Below are 20,763 nucleotides of genomic sequence, written 5' to 3' on the forward strand. Positions count from 1 at the left end.
AAATACCATGAATTGTACCGAAATTAAAATTCGTAAGAGAATGGTATTTTAATTATGAAAATACTGCGTATAATTACAGACACGATAAATTATTTTTCCATGTTTATCTTACTCTCATCTTTCTCTTTGAATTAACGAAGAAAAGGTCTTCTAAATATCAACATCGAATACAATATTGAAACTTTTCTACACTCATTACGTTTATTAGATTCACATTTACTTTATTTATAGTATCGATTTTTACTTCTTTCAAATTTCCACCAACGCTGTTTCCATTCATTTCAAGTCTCGAAGAGACCGAATGAAACTTTGAAACGATGTATCTTCAAATAGAATTCAACTAAATCTAGCAAACGAATACGAGTTTTTCTATTATTGCTCTCGCGATATCAGTTTTGTCCAAAAAAAAAGAAAAAAAGAAAACAAAAAAAAAATATATACGAATAACGAAAAATAAAAAAATTAAAAAAATAAATCGTACGCGGCTTTATACGATTCGAAATATGAAAATTCATAGTCGTTGATGTTAAAAAAAAGAAAAGGGGGAAAAAAAAAAAATGGGAGGGAAGGGAAAAATTGCTCAAAACGGAAACAGTACTTTTTATATTCATTCGTCGTTTGTCCCGGGATAAAACTGCAGCCACGCGTTCGTTTGTGTTTTCGAATGGCCGTGAATAAGTTAATTAACGTCCGGGAAAAACACGGTCCGGTAAACCGAGTGGTGGGCGCGTGGTAACGATTTTATACACACGACCCTTTCCCATCCTTCCTTCTCCATTTTTCCACTTTCTCTCTCTTTCTCTCTTTCTCTTTCTCTCTCTCGAAATATATATATATATCGAGAAAAAATTCAAGAGAAAGTTTACACATTTATTGTAAAAAAGAAAAGAGGCCTATTCTTACCATAAACGATTTTCAAAAAATTTGAAGAAAAGACATTTTAATTGTAATCCTGTAATTGTAATCCTGATTTTTATATTGGTTCCTCTATTATTTTTCGATTCATTTTATAGATATTACTTTAAAAAATTATTTCGATGGATATAAATTTGTATATTCTTAAAAATCCAAGACACACTCCACTTTAATTTATCTCACAAATTACACCAGTGCACGAATATTATAACCGAGTTGACCGTCCTCCTTTATACTTTAAATTTCGCAAAATTAATTTCTTTTCGTCACACGCATATTCAAGATGCATCTCTCTCTTCAATTTATCTCGCGAATATTAACAACAGTTCCTCTTTTATGCTTCAAATTTTCGGAAAATTAGTTTCTCTTTTTAAAAATAATCTTAGGAAATCTCAATTATGAAAACGATATTTCCATCTCGTCGAAACACCCACTTCTTCGATTAATCTTTCATAAAATTAAAAAACAAGAGAACGAAAAGATTGCAAAGTACGTGTTATAAAAGAAACTCCACACGAAATCAATCAACCACGAAAATAAAACAAAACCGCCTCGAAACAATTCAACATTCTCGTTCGCTCAATAATAATATTCTACCTTTGCGCATTACAGATCGCTTCTTGCACCACCATTCGAGGCACACGGTTCTCATCTCGCGACGAAACGCTCCCTCCCTTGATTCCCCCCGACGTTTCACAGAGCAACAAAGTTTGGGTGGATCGTCGTGGACGAGGATACACCCGGCACTAACTAACGTGCACGCGAGAACGTTGGCAAGATGCACACGCGAGTGAGGGGAGAGAGGGGGCACGCTGGAGGTTTCACCCCTCGTGTAAAGTCTCGAGGAAGGGGGAGAATATTCGTTCCGGCATTGTGAACCCTCCACCCTGTGACTCGTTCCACCCTCGGTGGAGAGGCAGCCCTACGACAGCACGGATCTTCCCTATGGACGAAGGTCCGGCCCGGTAAAAAAAGAAAAAAAAAACCTGATATTTTAGCCAGGGTTTCGTTCCGTTTTAATAAAAATTTCGTCGATGACTCGTTTCAAAAGTCGTTGAGATCCTTCGAAATTTTCGAAATATAAAAAAAAGAAAAAAAAAATACCCGAGTTTTAATTTTAAAAAAAGCTCGAAATACGTTGAATGGAAAAAAATCGAAAGTGTATTATAACGGGGATACGGTTAATTTGATTATGATGCAGAAAATAGAAATTCGTTTAACACTTTCGCGCCTAGTGACGCAAAATGTATGCGTCATGGGCATCTTCTATCTCTATCTCTTACATCTTGCACCGCGTGATGAATCATTGATTATTTTGAAAGAAACTTGGTGCCGGGGGAAAAATATTCTCAAGGAATAAAGAGATAAAATACTTGGGGAATTTTAAATATAATCTTCCCTCTCCCTCCGTGACAGATATATATCCGATTGCAATGGATACTCATCGATTTTCAACGAGCAAAAGTTTTCCATTGTTTCAGAAATATGACTCAAGTTCAAGGAAGAAAAAAATTCTTGAAACGCTTCCCAGATATTGAGAAACGATCGTCAACTTAATTTTCGTTAATATTCGAAAGTCATAAATTATTAATATTCAACTATAAACGAAATTATACGCAATCGATCGATGCTGCAACGATGTTGAAGTAACAAAAAGAAGAGCTATATATATATATATATATATTAAGAGGAGGATGAGATTGAACAGAAGGAGGCAACAATGAATTCTTTTCTTTTTTTTTTTTCGACAAGACAATCGACGACGAAACCGGAATAAAAGCATCGATCGTTGTAACGACTGGGAGGCAGCAGTAATACGGTCGCCATTCGAATGCTAAATACACACAGGCGAAGGAATGGTGTGCCGTTAACCTCGGCGTCACGTATAAAACGCCACGAAGTCATAACGGTTACGGGGACCTTTTCCACCTTGTAGAAGTGGAATAAATTCCGCTTCGAGGAGCCACCAAGGGTTTTCAGCCCTTTTTATCTCGGGGAAACAGGAACCGCCTATCTTGCTCTCCCAGCTTTCGTCATTGCCTTGGAAAATCGATCTGCCACGGGGTTAATAATATTTTCTAACAATTCTTTTTTGCCACCATGTTATCCATAAATACGAATATGTGAAAGTGAAAATGTGTTATTATAATAATTATAATTATAATATTGTTACAAGCTTCGACTGTGATGGCCACACACAGAAAATGACAAACATCCAAAATATCGATTTAACCAGAACCGAAACAGATGTTTTGCTTCTCCCAAAAATATTGTATTGTTTGCTAAATTAATTAGTTTCGTGCAAATCAACTATTAATAATAATTCGATCTATTAATAATAGATATTTTTAATATCATTAACAAGCTTAGATCTCAAGCTTGAAACGAGATCATTAATTCTTGAGAATTAGAGAATTCGACCGAACGCCTGATCATTCAAATGAAAATTAAACTCCATATTGTAACATCGTGGCGAAAGAAAAATGCATAATGATTAAATTCCAAGTGTAAACTATAACCATAACCAATGGAAATTTCATAGGGTCGAGAAAAAGGGAAACAAGTCGCCTGGTTGCAAGTCGTCTCTTACATTCGAACTTACAACTTGGTCATGGAGAGAGCGAGAGCGGTGCGATCGAAACATGTAAATCTTGGGTGTAAGTACGGGCGCGCACACTGTCGTCGCGCGGCATGCCAGACATTGTTAACCGCGGACAAAGCCGTACAACTGGTTCCCTGGAATACCAGGCGGAGAGGACGCGTTCCAAGACTCGTTCGAGCCTCGTAGCGCCACGGTGGCGCGTCGAAAAACGATCGAAACGACCGTCCAAGGTCTGCACCGCGACCTCCACCACGTAATTTTCAACCTCGTTTAATTGGGCAGGAATTCAACGCCCCTTTTTCCCCCTTTTTCGTTTCTTTTTTTTTTTTTTTTCTTAATTCTTGGTCCCATCGCTGTTGTGCGTGACGCGTGACGAATATAGAATTTCGTGGACGGTACGTGGTGGGCTCGAAGGTCTTCTTATATACGCTGTACTAATTAATATTAAAAGTCGTTGAAACGTATTCGATCGTAGTTAAATGAAATTGAAATAAAATTGGAATGAATTCTGAGAAGATTTTTATCGATTATAGATTAATAGTTCTACGTGTCTTAAATTAATATATTTCCAGGCCACTAACTCATAAGGAAAATATAATTTAGTTTGCGTTATTATAAGTTGGTTAGTTTTATTTCAATATAGATATTTCAATAAATAAAAATTGTATATTGGAGAAATATTTATATTGTGATTATTAAGAGGGACTAAGAAAGAAATTCATCTCTATTTTATACATATAAACCTTCTTCTTCTTTCGGGACAATTTATCTAGTGTTCCATTTTTTCAAATCCATTTTTAAAAAATTAAATCGCAAGCTTTGAATAATCGTTTCGAATTATCGTTAATAAAATTCTCTCATCCTCGACTTCACGTATAAATAATTCACCGTAATTGGAAAACTTAAACTGCTCGTTTCCCACATCGTTCTATATCCTACACACTAACCCGATATCGAATCAAACCTGTGTCGCAACTTTTATTTAAAAATTTCCCTCCAAACGGGATACGGATTCCCTTTGTCACTTTGCCTCCTAGCCGTGAATTTTCCTAAACTTCCTTAAACGATTTTAAACGGCGGCGTCGAAGTCCCGAGACGAGGGTTGCTCCACCATCGCCCGGCCTCATCTACAATTCAAATTGCCGATACGTTGAAATTTTGAAATCCAGTTGGCCAAACTTGTGCCACGAGTATCGCCGCGAGCGCGATCATCCTCCTCGTCGAAACTCGCCGCCGCCGCCGCCGCGGCTCGCGGACAAATTCAACCCTCGCCGTTTTATTTTTGTTTTTTTGCCCGCTAAAATTAACGCTCAAACGGAAACACCCGGCTTTTCCGGAAGAGATGGACGCGTTACAACCCCACCCTGTATTATTTCGCGCCGGACGACAAACTACATTTTCTCGTCGAGGGGAAATGTATATAGTTTTATCCTAGGATGATTCAGACTCTCTCTCCTGCGATAAAATCTAGTTGGAAATTCTCTCGTTGTGAAGCGTGGAATAATTGGAGAATGAATTTGCATTTTGTTGCTTTTTTTTTTTGGGGACAAATTAAGGATAATCGTAGACATTTTTTTTTCGAATACATTGAATTTCGGTCAAGTTGCGTCAAGAAAATTAATTAAAGGTATAATTTTATTTACGTTAACACACAATTTTTGATTACATATACGTGAATTGTGAAAATTTGAAAATGGTAGGTGATTTAACAGAATGGATGGAAAATTTAATAATTGTTGATTCGATTTATTAAAATGAATTTCGATTTATTTAGAAGATCATTGGAACACTTTGCCAATGTTTCAATTACGAGCAAAGTGATGAAATTTTTCTTTTTTTTTAAACTCAATTAACCCGGTGAAAGAAATTATTAGATCGAAATAATCGACGATTGATCGTCCATTATTATTATTATTATTATTATTATTATTAAAATTCTCTCTTAAAAACGTTAATAGTTCCATTGTGTAAAGCGTTTTCAGAATGTAATTTAAATAAATATGCTATAACGTTCATTTGAATATTAAAATCAGGGAGGAAAAAGGGAGCGAATAAAAAGAGTGGAACTGGGAGGAGTTAAATTTACTTAAACGGTAAAGCAGAAATTTTTAACCTCGTTTCAAACTTAGATAATCCACCATCATTGCGATAAATTTAATATTCATGACTTAGAACACGCGTATAACAGTGTGAATATTAATCGCTTAACACAGCGATTTTCCACTCATCTCGTCCAACCTTTTTCTCGTTCAAATGTATCAAAATATTAAAACCCTTATTAGAATGAAATATCGATTCTTTTTTCAAAACGAAATCAATCGAAGATAGAATAATATCTTTAACGAAAGAAGAAGAAGAAAAAAAATGGAAGAAATTCTAATCGGCCACATTGATTCATTATGCATGAATTTCAATTCAAAAAAAAAAACGAAAATGAAAATTAGGAATGGAAGGATCGAAAGCATTCCCCCTCGTTGAGAAGTCACGAACTTCTGCCACCATAGAAAATTCGTCTACTCGTGTGAATTCACTCTCACGTCCACCCAGCTAGAGGAATTTAATTATTAGTTTCACAGCTTAGTTCCAGCATTCTTGTTGCACCCTTGATTCATGTTTTATGTATGCGCGTCTAATGCAATTTTCGATTATACATATATCGTCGAGACGCAACGAGGATCCTCTTTCCTGTATTTAAATTTCTTATCTCAGCTTTTTTCTTTTTCTAGTATACATTTCCCGATATACGAAGAATTTTATTGTATTAATCCTGTTTGTGAAATCTTTGTTTCTTTCAAATAATTCATAAACGCAGCTCGATCCTTTCACTGTCGATACATTATTCATATAAATATATGAGACGATAAATATATTTTCTTTTGACGAAGCAGAAAAATCATGCTTCCACCATTAATAAATAATTAAAAAAAGAAATTTTCTATTAAAATAATCCTTAAAATAATTTGAATAATTATGAAGTATATATAATTCGATTGATTTTTTTTCAAAAAGATCAATTTCTAATACACGTTAAATAATCTTTTTTTTTTTTTGATACCAACGATTAACAAAATTTAAATTTCTTTTACAGATGTCTCTCGAAGAGTCAATCAAGAAACGAAATGATACAGCCATGGAATCGTTTGTCTCGTTAAAGGGTAGTTTCAACCCCTGGTTTATTTAACTATATTACGCAGGATCGAAAGAAGGAGGCAGAAAACACGCTGCACATCTTCTGTTCCTGACGGGCCAATCGGAACAAACCGGTGTTCGCAAATTAATTGGCAAATTTCGTGTTCGCTCGCCATTCTAATTACTTGGCAACCGTTTATCATACGCTAATAATACAAACACTCGATAATTGTTCGACCATCAGTGGCTGTCAGATCATTATTGTCGGCCGGGATCATTTTCCACGATATACTTAAAACACATTTGCGGCTATACGCTAGCAACGATAACGAGAACGATATTAATTAATTGCAGCTGATCGTTAATTTGATATGGCATGGCTCGTCCGGCGCCACGATTCATGGATGCTGGTTGTTATAAATATATATCGAATCGATGCACGTTTCCAATTAATACATCCCCCTTTCGCGAATTTTTATAAATTAGCGAAATAACGTGGCCAAGTGTTATTCTTCGATGAATTTAACGATTGGTGAGTTGAATGGAAAAAAAAGGGGGGGGAGGAAAAAATTTTGTTCGTTTGAAATTATATTTTCATTTTTACGAAAGATAGAATTTTGATAATTTTTTTTCATCAAATTGTATTTTTATATAAAAATTATTCGTGTAACAGAATATACTGATCTCGCTCGGTGTCAATTTTTCACAGATATTTTCCCAAGATCTCGGCTCGTGTCCGATCGTGTACGTTCGTTTCTCACGGTCTGGACGGGTGTCGAGCGAGCGCTTTTAAAAACGCTTCCATCACGAATGTCGCTTTTCTTTGTGTATCAATTTGATCCGAGAGGCGGACAGGGGTGTCCCCTCAATGGAGAACCGACGAATTTATCTCGTGCCTGTTCCCTGTCAATTAATAAAGTCCCGTGTGGATCCGACGTCCGGCAATTCGGACGTCGTCTCCCCTTTCGTTTCGTATGACAGAAAATTATATTAAACCGACGTTGCACATGTTTCCTGCGCGCGTTATTTTCGTGGCAGATGATCGAGATGATGCGTTTTAATTGTTCATGACAGCGATCCTCCTCCATTTTGATTTATCGAACTCCAAAAATAATGGAGTGTTGTTGGTAAGTTTGTCGTTATATTTCGGTTTAGTTTAACTCGAAATCGTTTTACGGGAGTTGAAATGTTTTTTTGAAAAATTAAAAAAAAAAAAGAAAAAAAGAAGGGAAAAAAGCATGAAATATTTTTGTAAGTTATTATTAAAGGTACGTATAAATAGATTATTTTTTTTTTCTTTCATTAAAATTGGAAATATTACTCGTGAAACGATTTCAAATGATTAATTTATATCGATTCGTTTTAGTTATTTTTCAAATTCATTTTTAAGAGGATTAAACTTGGAGTCAAACTTGGACACGAAGAGCAAATTGAACTATGATTAGCAGAGACTGGAACACGTACGTATTTGCGCCGTTTTTGCCGGCGGAGTTAAACTAGATCTTTCACTAATGGCCAAGATGTCTAATTACAAGAAGGAAGCGATAAATTAGAAACATTCCCGGATAATCGTCAAGATGTCATTTCGCCGCTTCTAACTTCTGATTACTAGGATTAGTTTGAGCCAAGATTTCCAGCCCTCGTTTTGAACTCTTTTTTTTCTCTTAGCACTTCTAATTATATATCGAGCTTAATAACTCGTTAAATTCGTTCCATGAAACGAGTGTGAAATTCGTTCCACGAAAAATATTATTGTACTTCAAATTTTAAGACGAAAGATAAAATATTTTTAAAAATATATAGAGATCTATTAAAATTTTCGTGTAAACGATTTATACAATTTTTCATAATAGAACCAAAACAAGAAGAAACAATCTTTTATAGAGATTCAACTTTGTTTTTTTAATACAAAAAAACGCGAGAAAAGGTTAAAAATTTTGTCATCAAATCTAGTCAAGATGTGGAGAAAGGCATGCCATTGAAGTCCCTTTTTGATTCATCCCGATATCTCAATCCGTTGCCGAGATATAAGGGCTCAAAGTTTCCGTAGCGCTTCACGTAGCGCAAAAATTATGAATGGGCCAGCGACCTACATTTTTTCCTGGAAATGCGTACTATGTCCTTCCAGGAATCGCGTACTACGTTTTTCCAGGAATCGCGTCTGGAGTTTGGGATAGATCAGGGTGAGACGAGGTGCGAGCGAGAGGTCCGAGTAAGCGATAAGGAGAGAGATAGTAAACGATTAAAAAATTACTCTTCTCTTTACACGACGATATCTCGGCAACCGGAAGTCGTATCGGGATAAATGAAAAAGCGTTTTAAAGGGCAAGGTCCCGCGCTTCCAACGATCGTTGATCCGTTGACCGGAAGTGATTATCCTCGGAGTTACAGCGATTCGAATTTTTCCTAATTTTAATCGGGTTTAATGGGGATTTAAGGTAAACGATCGAAAATTATCTTTTCTTTATTCGACGATATCTCGGGAACCGGAAGTCGTATCGAGATGAATAAAAGCGCGTTTCAAAGAGGAAAGTTCCACGCTTCTAACGATCTTTCATCCATTAATTAGAGATCGTTATCTTCGGAGTTATAGCGGTTTAAAGTTTTCCCAATTTTAATAAGATTTAATCGAGTTTTAGAGTAAATTATTCAAACAAATATATCTATTTTTAGAAGATTATTGTTTAAAACGATGGTATATTGGAGATTTTGAATTGATTTGAAAAATCCTTTGCTTGAAATAAGTTGAATCTTTATCTAATCGACTCGATGAGCAAAATTTTAAATTGTAACGAAACGACACCAGCAAAAAATGTTAATATACATAGATTCGATAAAATTTCCCAAAAATAAATGAATTTCAAACGTTGAAAAAAATCACGGCTAAAGGGGAAACAAAAATTACAACTCATGGATAAGGTGTTCTCGTAAAATGTAAAAATTCCCTGTTTGACTATTGAAAAACTTTCAGAATGGATTCACCATTTCGTGAAAGAAACGTCAAAAGGATAGAAGAGGGTCAAGGAAAAGGTGAAATAAGATTTGAAGGGGGGAAATGGTCTGCAGAAGGAATATTACTTGTTTTCCAAATTCTTAAAGTCCAGTGTGCTTCGAAAAGTGGCCGTTTCCCCCTGGCCGCAAATCGTTTTCGAATCTTTTCAAGAGATTCGAGGATACGGAATGTGCGCATGCCTTCACGTGCTTGGAAAATGGCCCAACTTCCTCCACTTTTCCAATTTTCCGTGAAAGGGAATAAATTCTCGCTCGAGAGAGAGAGAGAGAGAGGACACGATCCGAAAATTCTTCGGTGTAAATTTTCTGATAGAATCAATGGATTCTAGATCGACGAGATTCGTTCTGATTTTGTTACACAAAATTATTGTTTCTGATTCTTTAATTGACTAAATATATCGTTTTGGCTATATATATATCGTTTTCATAAGATGTACAAAATAATGTTAAAATTAAAATATTGTTTGGAGAGCAAACTATAAGATGAATAACTTAATTAATTTTGAATTAAAGATTATTAGGAAATTTAAGAAGCGAATCTTCAAATTATATATGGAATAAATAAGATTCAAAAATTTTAAATAAAAATCAATGATCATTGGAGAGATGACATTTGGATTCCTTACCTACCAATCGTTGAAAAGATTGCATCTTTAAAATAACTTTCGCTCGAAAGAAAATCAACCAGCACTTACCTGTAACATAAAAATTAAACAAGATGATTAGATACAATAATTCATATAATGAGGAAATTTTATTTTTCAGGATATAACGATCAGCAAATCCATTTCTTTTGACACGAGTCTGAAAGGGATTCGAAACGAACGAATTCGAGTTCGTTTTGTTATTCCTGTTGGCCGTAATCAGCGATGAGAAATTGACCGAACGTGTTCCAATTAGCCAACTTTCGTTCGCCCTATTAATTCCGATAAATGGAGATATTTACCGGCGAAAACTGCATGCAAGTTTCGTATCACCATCTAATTTAAATAAAAACTAACAATTGTATATTTCAAGATATGAAATCGAAATTTGATTTTTACGAAACATTATCGATAATTTTTTTCCTTCTTTCGATTTTTCAGATCATTTAGACTTATTTGATTTATTCCGATAGCAATCAAACAAGCAATCCTTGCAAAGAGGTTTGATCGAATTTCGACTTGTGAAATTTCAAAGGATTTCGATTCGCTGTTATAAATTTTTCTCCATTTGCCAAACTTCTCTTATAAACAAATCTCTCTCTATTTTCTCACCTGAACGAGCAACAAGAGAGAATACACTTTCCTCTCCAAAAAAAAAAAAAAATAGAAAAAAAAAAGAAAAACAGAGAATCCTAACATCAATTTCCAATGGTCGAATAAAGCTCGTTGATTCTGCGAAATTAAAACAATTCGGGTGAACGAAACGCTGTCCAGCCGATCGAACGGCATCAAAGGATGGAAGAGATACGATTGCCAATGAATTTTCCGATTCGTCCATCGACGCACAGAAGAACGCCTTTGGGACACGTGTAATTTCGATCCGAATGGGGGGCGCGCAATTAATATCGAGCCACGGTTAAATCAGCGTCGACGAGCGCGAATTAATGTTAATTTTATTCATTTCATTCGTGACTCCTCGGCCTCCACATGCAAAATATCGTGTAACATTCGTGTCACGGATTTTGCTGCATCTGTCTGGCCGACGACGAGCTCGAAGAATACATCTCGTCGTTTTTCTTTCCCATTCTTCTTCCTTTTTTCTTTTCTTTCTTTTTTTCGTTTCCTTCTCTCACGCTCGTCCGTCTTGTTTATTTATGACTCGAATGCGAAATGAATGGAGCCTTTGATGTGAATTTATTCGCCGTTCGCGGTGTACAATTCCGTGCTTATGCGAGGATAAAACGTTCCCGGCTGTAAATAAATACGCGCGCCTCGAGCGAAAAGTAGCCAACGAATATGACGAAGGAAATCGAGGAAATCGGAGAAGGATACGCTCGATTATTATTTTTAATTTTGTTATTTCGAGATTAAGAAATTTGATGGATTTAAAATACGAAGATTTTCGAAAACTCGAGAAAATAATTCGCTCGAAAGTGGTAGACCGTGATTAGGGGTTGGAATCCCTAATTAAAATAGTTGCAAAGGTCCGTTTGTAAGCGAAGGCTCCTCGGCCAACGGAAACGTAAAGGAAAGATAATTGGTTCGACCCTGGGGAGGAGAATTTAATTATAATTGTCTGCACACTGTAAACCGTGTATGTGCGTGTGTGTGTAGGTGGATTAAACACACGATATCGAGTTGATTGAATCTTAAAGGATAATTTGCCTGTCAATTCTTCTTTGTTTTTAATATTAATCCATATCCTTTTCAAATTCCGTTATTTCTCGTATATAAATAAATATATATCTTTCTCTCTCTCCATGCTCCACTTCCGCCTGTTCCAAGAATCGGCAGGAATCCAACAACGTTTATCAACATTCGTGAATAAATCGTGACACACGGACGGAACACGACACGGTGAATACTCGTCGAGCGGAGGAAGCTCACGAGTGGAAGCCGAGGAAAAACACGTGGCTCGAAAGAAATCCCGGTTTATTTTCATAAAGTCAGGCTTCCATTCAGGAGGGGGTGGAAAAGTCGCGGTGTAAAGGTAAACAAGACGTCGCGAATAGAAATCTCTCTGCCGACGACGACCAACGCCTGTTTTCGCTCCCCGTGCAAATATCCGAGGGCCGGGCAATGAAAAAGTCGGGGAAAGCCGATGTCGACGAGAGTTGTCCCAGCCTTAGAAGACCTTCTTTCTTTCGTGGAACGTCCGTTAATATCGGTGGAGGAGGTTACCTTTTGTCGGCGGTTACGGTTCAACTGTCAAAACGATCGAAATGCCGCCCGTTATATGTCTGTGCAACTTTTCTTTGTTTCGTTCTCTCCACGTTTCTTTGCACGGAGAGATGAAGATAAGGAAAGGTGAAAATTGACGGCTTCTACTATGTCGCTTTCCTTCGTGTAAAAAATCCAAGTGAAAATAATCGGGATATAAGATTTCCTTTGTACAAAAATTTGCCCTATCTTTAAGTCTACAATTATTGAAAAATAGATGGAAAATAAATGGATTTCGTATAACAAAGACGCTATATAAAAATCGCTTTGCGAAGATATTTTCAAAGGATAGCAAAAAGGTAAATTTCGAAATTCATAAAAGTTAAATACCGATTTGATAATTAGGATTTTACACGATGATTTTACGTTAAGCAAGGATTTTATTCACGCAAATTGATATCAATTTTATTCATCGTAGCGATCAGCATGACTCGAACGAACCAATTCGAAGCTGGAACGTACTACGAAGGTCGACGATAAAAACTCGCTCTCACACTCGCTATAATACAAATGCGATTTTTAATTACATTCTCGATGATTGGCTCCGCTCGCTGAATAAAACAGGTGCATTTCGAATTGCGCAATTTCGTCGACAGCTTGTTTACCATCCTGTTTGCAGAAAGAACTCGTCATCGACCTCGATCGATCTCGATTATCGTAGATTGTCGTTGAAAAAGCGACGATAAATTTCGACGAAGCTCGAATTTCCCTCCCCGATTTTTTAATAAAACGAAATAGACGCGCCGATATGGCTAATAATGGACTCACTCGATTTTTCACGGCTGGATAAAATGTCAAATTGTGAAAAGATAAATTGTACACCCATCACATTATAATTGTAATTTAATCGTGAACATTGGAAACGCTAATTAGCTCGGGCAAAAGTATATTATTGTACAATTGAAAATGGAAATAATCGAGCAAGAACGTAAAAGGTTGGTTAATGGTTAATTTCCTCCTTTTTTTAATTTATATCGACTACCTTGAAAATAAATTAATTGCATAATTACTTAACTATCCGTAATTTCAGATTATTAGATTAATGGCACTTATATAACATAAATAATTAATATATATATATATTTCGAAAAAAAGGAGGAAGAATATGATAATTACATGCATTTTCATTAATTTGCAATGTATAAATATCAAGTGGCTGGATAAAATATTCGAAAGTAAACAACTAGGAGCTAGATAGTTTTATCTTCGTGCCTTTCGAAGCTGCGTGTTTCGGATAAACTGGATAACGCTTTATTCCTTAAAAAAAAAAAAAAAAATGAATATGCAAAATGTGAATTCATCTTGGTATCGATGTTTCCGACAATACATATAAAAAAGAAGAAACAAACGGACACAAATTTCAGTCCACGTTTTATACGATATCTGTCGTAAGTGGAGCAACCAGTACCTATTTCCTGTTCCCAACGAAGGTAACAAAAAGCGGTAAAAGGAAGTCGACAGCTTTCCTATAACTTCTTTTTACCTTACAGATACACAGCAGAGTAGCACGCTCGTTAAAAGTAACAAGTAAAAATTCCGCAATAATGCTTGGAAACGAGAATGTATCTCTAATTTCAAATTCTAGTTCTACATCATCGATTAATAAGAGACAAGAGGAGGGTTAAACTTTTATGAAAGGAACTGTAAACCAGAATATCGTCTCATAAACCACGCAGAATGTTGGTAATTCGAATGTTTAAAATTAAATTAAAGCGACGATAATTTTTTTTCTGCGAAAAATAAAGATATAATATTCATGAAGCAGGAGAAGATATTTGAAATATATATCGATCAAAGAATAAGAATTAGTCTGGAGACACTCTGTCATCGAATACAGGATACAGTTATAATTTCTCCGGAAGAGGAGGACTGCTCGGATCGCGGCGTTCGCGATGGCCACTTCCGTTTGGCAAATATCAACGTAGTTTCGCTTGTTTGCACGGTTTTCGGTTCGTTACCAGGCGAGATTATCCGCGACATTATTCAGGATGTAGACATTAGATAGAATATCCAAGGAACGCGTCCTTGTTTGCCGCATGAATTTTCCGACTGATCCCTCGCTCTCTTTTTACATATCGACGATTCGTTTCATGATAAATTGACCAATTCGGTCGTACAACGAGAATTTTTCAATTTTTCGAATTGGGAAATTACATTTTTAAATTAAAGCGATCAGTAGCGAGGGGTTCGAGCGCATCGCGAGTCCAAGTTCAAATATTGACAGACACGAATATTTTTTGAAACAAAGGGAAAGTATTTTTTTTTTTAAAATAGATTTAACTGGAACAAATTTTATATCCTTAGTCATTCTTAACCTTTCATTCGAGTAACAAAATTTCCGAAAATAATCAACTCTGTTGTCAATCATTCATTCGTAGATAATTACAGTTCGCTTGGAACATTAAAAATAAAATTTCGTACAATTCTATCGTACATAATGTTTGAGATTGCATTCCCAATTATTCCAAATTTTCGTTTGTAGTGCAAACACGACTGCCGTTACACCAGTTTTCGAAGCAACGAGACGTCGTGACGAGAGGAATCGTCGCAATCTCGGCCGAAACCGAAATCGAAATCCCTTCGTCCCCTTCGTGGTCCGGATGCCGATCTCGGCTTAACCTTCGACGGGAACTGCATACGAGCGGATACGCGTCGTAGTTCACGTTCCGGGACCGTGTTATTACCGTTAACGATGCCACGAAAACACAACCGAGCTCGTAAACGGGCGCCTCGTCGTCGTTAGCAACGCCTCATAAAACGAGGATCGTGAGTCCTCGTTAATGCCCAATACTTATGCCCTTTGGTATCAATAGGGGAGGGGGGGAGAGAGAGAAAGGCTACTGTCTATCACTCTTGGCGAGAGGAAATTCGTTATTCTTGGCGATATGATTTCGTGCAGGACGATTCTTTTATTTTCATGGATTGGTAAAGTTTTTGTTATAATATATGGAGGTAAAGTTCGTGGAAAAAATATGGTAGATGTGTTATGTGTATGAGTAATGGTTTGAAGCAGTGGGTCGATGTTGCGTTGACAAACATTGCTATAAATTATCTCATTGACTGTTTAATTTATTTCTCTCTCTCTCTCTTTCTCTCGTGTGTCTATATTATACACGAAGTTGTTTTAATGAATGTATTTCGACATTTCTTCTCGGAAAAAACACGCATTTCGTTCGACGAAATGAAAGTTGTTCAAAGATTCGAATAATGTCTTATTTTAATATCAATTTTGTATCGATCTGAATAGAATTCTATCGATTAAACGGAATTTTTTTTCTTTGTTAAAGGAGTGGTTCTAGATTTTAATCAATTTTATTGTTATATTAGAATTTATAGGGGAAAAGAATCAACGGTGTGTGTTGGATATTACACAAGGCTTAGGGAAACAAGATCATTTTGAAGTGAGAATAGGTGGCCTGCCTCCTCCTGGAGCTTTGGTTAAACTAAACTAAGGCTAATCCTGGTAACAGCCCAGGGAACGTTGAATCACGATTTAAGACGGGATCTCTTCGAAAGTATACGCTGATAGATCCTAATAAGAACGTTTAATACACGTAGTACATTTTCGTGTATCTTTTCATCTCTTGTCGACTTATTTCTTGCAATAGAGTCATGAATGTTGCAAACATTTTTCAATCAGATACACATATTTCACGAGGATAAGCAATTAACCAATCCAGATTTATAAACCCTCTGATCTATGAAACAATGCTCTATAAATATCGTTAATGATGGATCGGAAAGATCTATTGAGAGATCCATTGCCAGACCGGTCGTGATTTTGAAACGATATGTATGGAGTTATATTTTCCAATGGTGGAAAATTATTATTACGATTATCGGCTGCAAGATCGAAATCAACGGAAGTGGAGAACGATACCGGGATTCGTAATCAAGGCCTCGATTTTTGCCTCGATCGACATAAAGGAATCGAGTCACGATATAACATGTATCGAATAAGATATCTCTTGCTCGAATAACCTACCCTATTTTTTTTTAAATAAAATACGAAGCACACAAATGGTAAGTGAATAAGATTAATCTCTCTAATTTATTATTCCTCGTAATTATATATCCATCAATAATAAATAATATTTTTCTCTTCAATTTATTATTATTATTAAATTTAGATTACGTAGATCTTTCAATGAACTTGAGGAATATCATTAGATCGGGTAATTATCAAATTTCTTGCAATACGTAAAAAATGACAAAATGAATGTGCGCTTTAACCACGTAGAAATTTATCATCGACGTAATTCTCGGTTTCTTTTTTTCTCTTTTTTTTTTCCAATCCTTCGAATCGAACGTTTACACGTTCGATTTCCACGCGGAGGTCGTGTTATACAGAACGACGTAATCATTGTTGAAATTATTGCGAATCATGTTTCGCATTAACGCGAATATCGCGGTGATCGCCACTCGTAACGACCTTTCGTTGCATCGTGACGTTTATATTTTTCGAGGCTTATCGATTATCGATATATATACTCGATACATAACGCATAAAAGTCTTTTTTTTCTTCTTCTTCTTCTTAATAAATCGAATAGGAACAAGTTTCGAAAAGGAAAGAAAGAAAGAAAAAAGAGCTAATTTATTTTCGTACATATATCGTACATTTGATATTTGTATTGAAAATGGATACACCACGAGTGGAAGTTTTTAATCAATAAATAGCTGGATCAAATATTAAACTTGGCAAATGGTTGAAATTTATTTGACAGCCGTTACCGTAAAAATGAATCATTTTATTTGCTGCTATGAACTATAAACCGCAAAATTAACGTCAGAAAAATATCGATAAATTATTGCTTCGGCCACAATTCTATTTTCTATATTCGGCGGGTATTTCGAGATTGGAATTTTAAAATGTTGAAATTATATTTTTTGTAATTAACTACAGATACTTCTTTTTTCTTTTCAAACAATATCGAAATATTTCGCAAATCGATCAAACTTCCCTCTTGAAATTTGAAAAAAAAAATATTAATCCTTAACACCGTACAAAAATGCTTTTCATTTTACGAAAATAATAATACGAGTTTTTAATTTAAAAAAAATTTATTCGTTCCCTTCTTCGAACTTGTTCCAAATCCTCCAAACTTATTTATTAAATATCTCCTGGCAAACGGAATCTCATAAAAGTTTTATATTCCAAAATAACGATTGATCTTTTTCCGGAAGCGAAAATTCAGTCTCTCGCCCAGTCCTTGTTATTTCCTAACCACTCGGGCCATTAAAGGAACTTTCGAATAATATAATGTAACCCCAGAGCGGAAGATTTCTATGACCCAGTTCGTACTCAAAAAGTATCGTCGCATCCTCCGGCCAAGAGGAGCAAACTTTTTTGCAAAAGTTTCGACCATTTCGTTTACGAAATATCTCTGCGATTTATCCACCAAGGTCACGGTCGAAAAATATCAAATGAATTACCGCTAGAAAAAAAACCTATCTTGGGCGACAAGATTATTAATCCTCTTCTTGGAGCGAAAGGGGAGAGGAGAATTTATTTTTCTTTTACTGAGAAAAATCGAAGAGGATCCCTCCGTCGCTTTTCATTTTCCAGTTTTTCCCTTTTTTTTTTATTTCCCCGATTAAACACGGAACCCCGCCATTTTGAAAGAGGAGAGACTTTCGTCTCTTTATTTCTACTCTCTCTGAAGTGCACTCGGAAAGTTAAGCAAAGTGAATCCAAAGCGAAACTCGGAAGGCTCGTTTCGTGATTCTTCGCTTCGAGAGTAAACCAGCCGCATCCAGAAATTTCAATCGCGGGGAAAATGCAACCGACTTATGTAAATTTGCACGATGTCCGCCGCGGAGAGTGTTTACCCTAGGCTCCGTGCAACCAGACTATCTTGAGAACGCATCTCATACATCGAGCATATTGCTCGAGAGAAAGTGCACCGATATTGACGAAACTGTCTCCCCTTCTTCGTTCACTCTTTTATCGTCGAAACGTTTAAAAAAAAAAAGAAAAAAAAATTTACAACCACGATTATACGATTGTTAATTATTCACTCAACGTCAACGATATTATATCAATAATTAAAAATCTTTTAAAAGATTTCCAAAATCTAATGCTTACATTTATTATCTCTAATTGAGAATTTAGAATTTTCTCGTTAAGCGAATAATTCCTGTAAAATTATCGGGATTATCGATCTTTCCCTTGTCACGATTCTCGTGACAGTAGTGCTTGCGCCTTTCACGAGCAACATGATCGTCATCATACGGTGATGGTAGCCAGTTTTGCGGTCACCATTATCGGACGAAATATCACGAAATATTTCGCAAGTCCGGGAGGAGCAGCTGTGGAGATTGCAGGCCAGTTTCACGGACACAAAGGGGAATTTACACGGAATGTAGACGGTCTTCTCAACATCCCGAACTGTTATCGCGCGACGAACCGTCGTATGAAATGTCTCCTCTTTCTTTTACAATTTTCATTTTTTCCCGCTCCTTTTTTTCTGCAATTTTTCCGGATGGAGACCGGGGGGGATTCCTGTTTTTTTTTCTTTTTTTGGTATTCGTGGAACTACACCACGAGTGGAAATCGAAAGCTAGATTTCTATTGGAAATTGTTTCAGAGATTTGTTTCGTTCGTTGAGAGAAAAAGGAAATATCGATCGATATCGTGCGTTGTTCGATAGAGTCGTTTTAATCAAAGCGAAAACCACGTTCTCTGGATTGTGTTGCCCTCTTTAGTTAAAATTTTCTACTTAATTTTTCTTCTCGAAGAATGAAAAATGAAATTTTGGAAAAAAGATGAGACACGTAGGACGAACAGTTTTTACTTAAAAATTATTTGAATAAAAATAAAGATCAATAATCAATTTCTTCAATGAACGTGAACGTGAACATTTTTCTAATTTCCACGATTTATTTTTGCAGTGAGATAAAGTTCATCAAAGTCTACAGATATGTTTCAAAGCGAGACGAGAAGAACTTTAAAATTCCCTGTTACAATATGAATCAAGAGGGGAGAAGAATTTTTTTGCATCCAAGAAAATATCCCCCGAGAGAAGTTTGGTGGCGAGATGGCCGCCCTTACTTTTCAATATTTCTCATCGACCATCATGCGCCATCGACGATCGCATAAAGGGATGATATAAGAAACCGCGATTGCGAGAGAGTGTTGGGGGAAGAAGGGAGCCGAATGGTTGATGGCCCTTCAATTCTCACGCGACGGATCAACTTTTCTCGTATCAAAGACACGGAACTTTCTTATCGGTTCCTATCCTCTTCTGATTTCTGACATCACAAGCTCGAACGAGCGTGTTAGAGTCACGTCGAGATTAATCTGTCAGATCGTAACAGATCTGTATTAAACTGACAGACAAAAACACTTATAAAATTAATTTTTCTAATCGATGCAACAACTTTTGACGTTTTTAAAAATCATATTTTTAACACAATATTTTGATACATAGGATAATTTACCAAAATTAAACATTTAAACGAGATAAAATAAAATCATAACGATCGACAACAAATTTTTAAATAATTATACGAGAGATTTGTTAAACCAAATTAATCACAGATTTGAATAGAGGCCAACTCTCGAATTCTTGCATTCCTATCTCGCACGAACGACGTTCTCGAAGATCTTTAACGAGAAGAGACGCACCCGGTGATGGTCGCCGGGACGAAGAAATCGTGGTTTCCAGTCGTCATCCTCTTCGCGACCGCGAAAGAGGAAGTGTCGCACGCGATGCTATGCGGCCAGGGACGAGGGGAAGGGGCGCGAGGGTACCGGCTAGACTCCACGGTACAACCGGCCCAACAATGTTGGCAGCCGACCAATAATGTAAATCACGATGTCGGACGTGCGTGTCGCATGCAGCCGCTCGAAACACGCGAGCAAATGCCCGAACGAAAATGGCGTATTTTTTTTCCCCTCCCCTGTTGTCAATCGCTTTTTACCCCGTCCAAACTCTGCCCAATGAACTGTCCGATTCGTACAAACGTTGCACCACTACGGAGAAACGATTTTTGTGGAATATCGCCCGCCCTCTGGAAATCTGTACGCTGTCGTTCAAACGTTTCGTTTCGAGAGATTAAAGATAAAAATTTCAAGAGAGTGTTCAATTATCAATCTGTTGGGATTGGAGATTGAATAAGATAGAATTTAGAAGATTGTTTGTAGAAAAATAAATAAGAATAATAGAGGAATTGTCAGAGTAAATATGGATAAATATTCGTTATTATTTGTATGTATATAAAAAGAAAAGAAAAAGAAA

At 36.3% G+C, this 20,763-nt stretch overlaps 1 protein-coding gene and 1 long non-coding RNA gene across 15 annotated transcripts in view; one reads left to right on the top strand and one right to left on the bottom strand.

Annotated features, from left to right (window-relative positions):
* The window catches only part of LOC724292 (disks large 1 tumor suppressor protein), a 457,694-nt gene that overhangs the window by 35,120 nt on the left and 401,811 nt on the right, over positions 1–20,763 (bottom strand). The window lies entirely within an intron of this gene.
* LOC107965307 lies at positions 13,665–15,808 on the top strand. The gene is made up of 2 exons (XR_001705115.2): positions 13,665–13,952; positions 14,013–15,808. It is a non-coding gene; the product is annotated as an uncharacterized LOC107965307 (long non-coding RNA).

Source organism: Apis mellifera, linkage group LG12, assembly GCF_003254395.2.
Source record: "Apis mellifera strain DH4 linkage group LG12, Amel_HAv3.1, whole genome shotgun sequence".
NCBI lineage: Eukaryota > Metazoa > Arthropoda > Insecta > Hymenoptera > Apidae > Apis > Apis mellifera.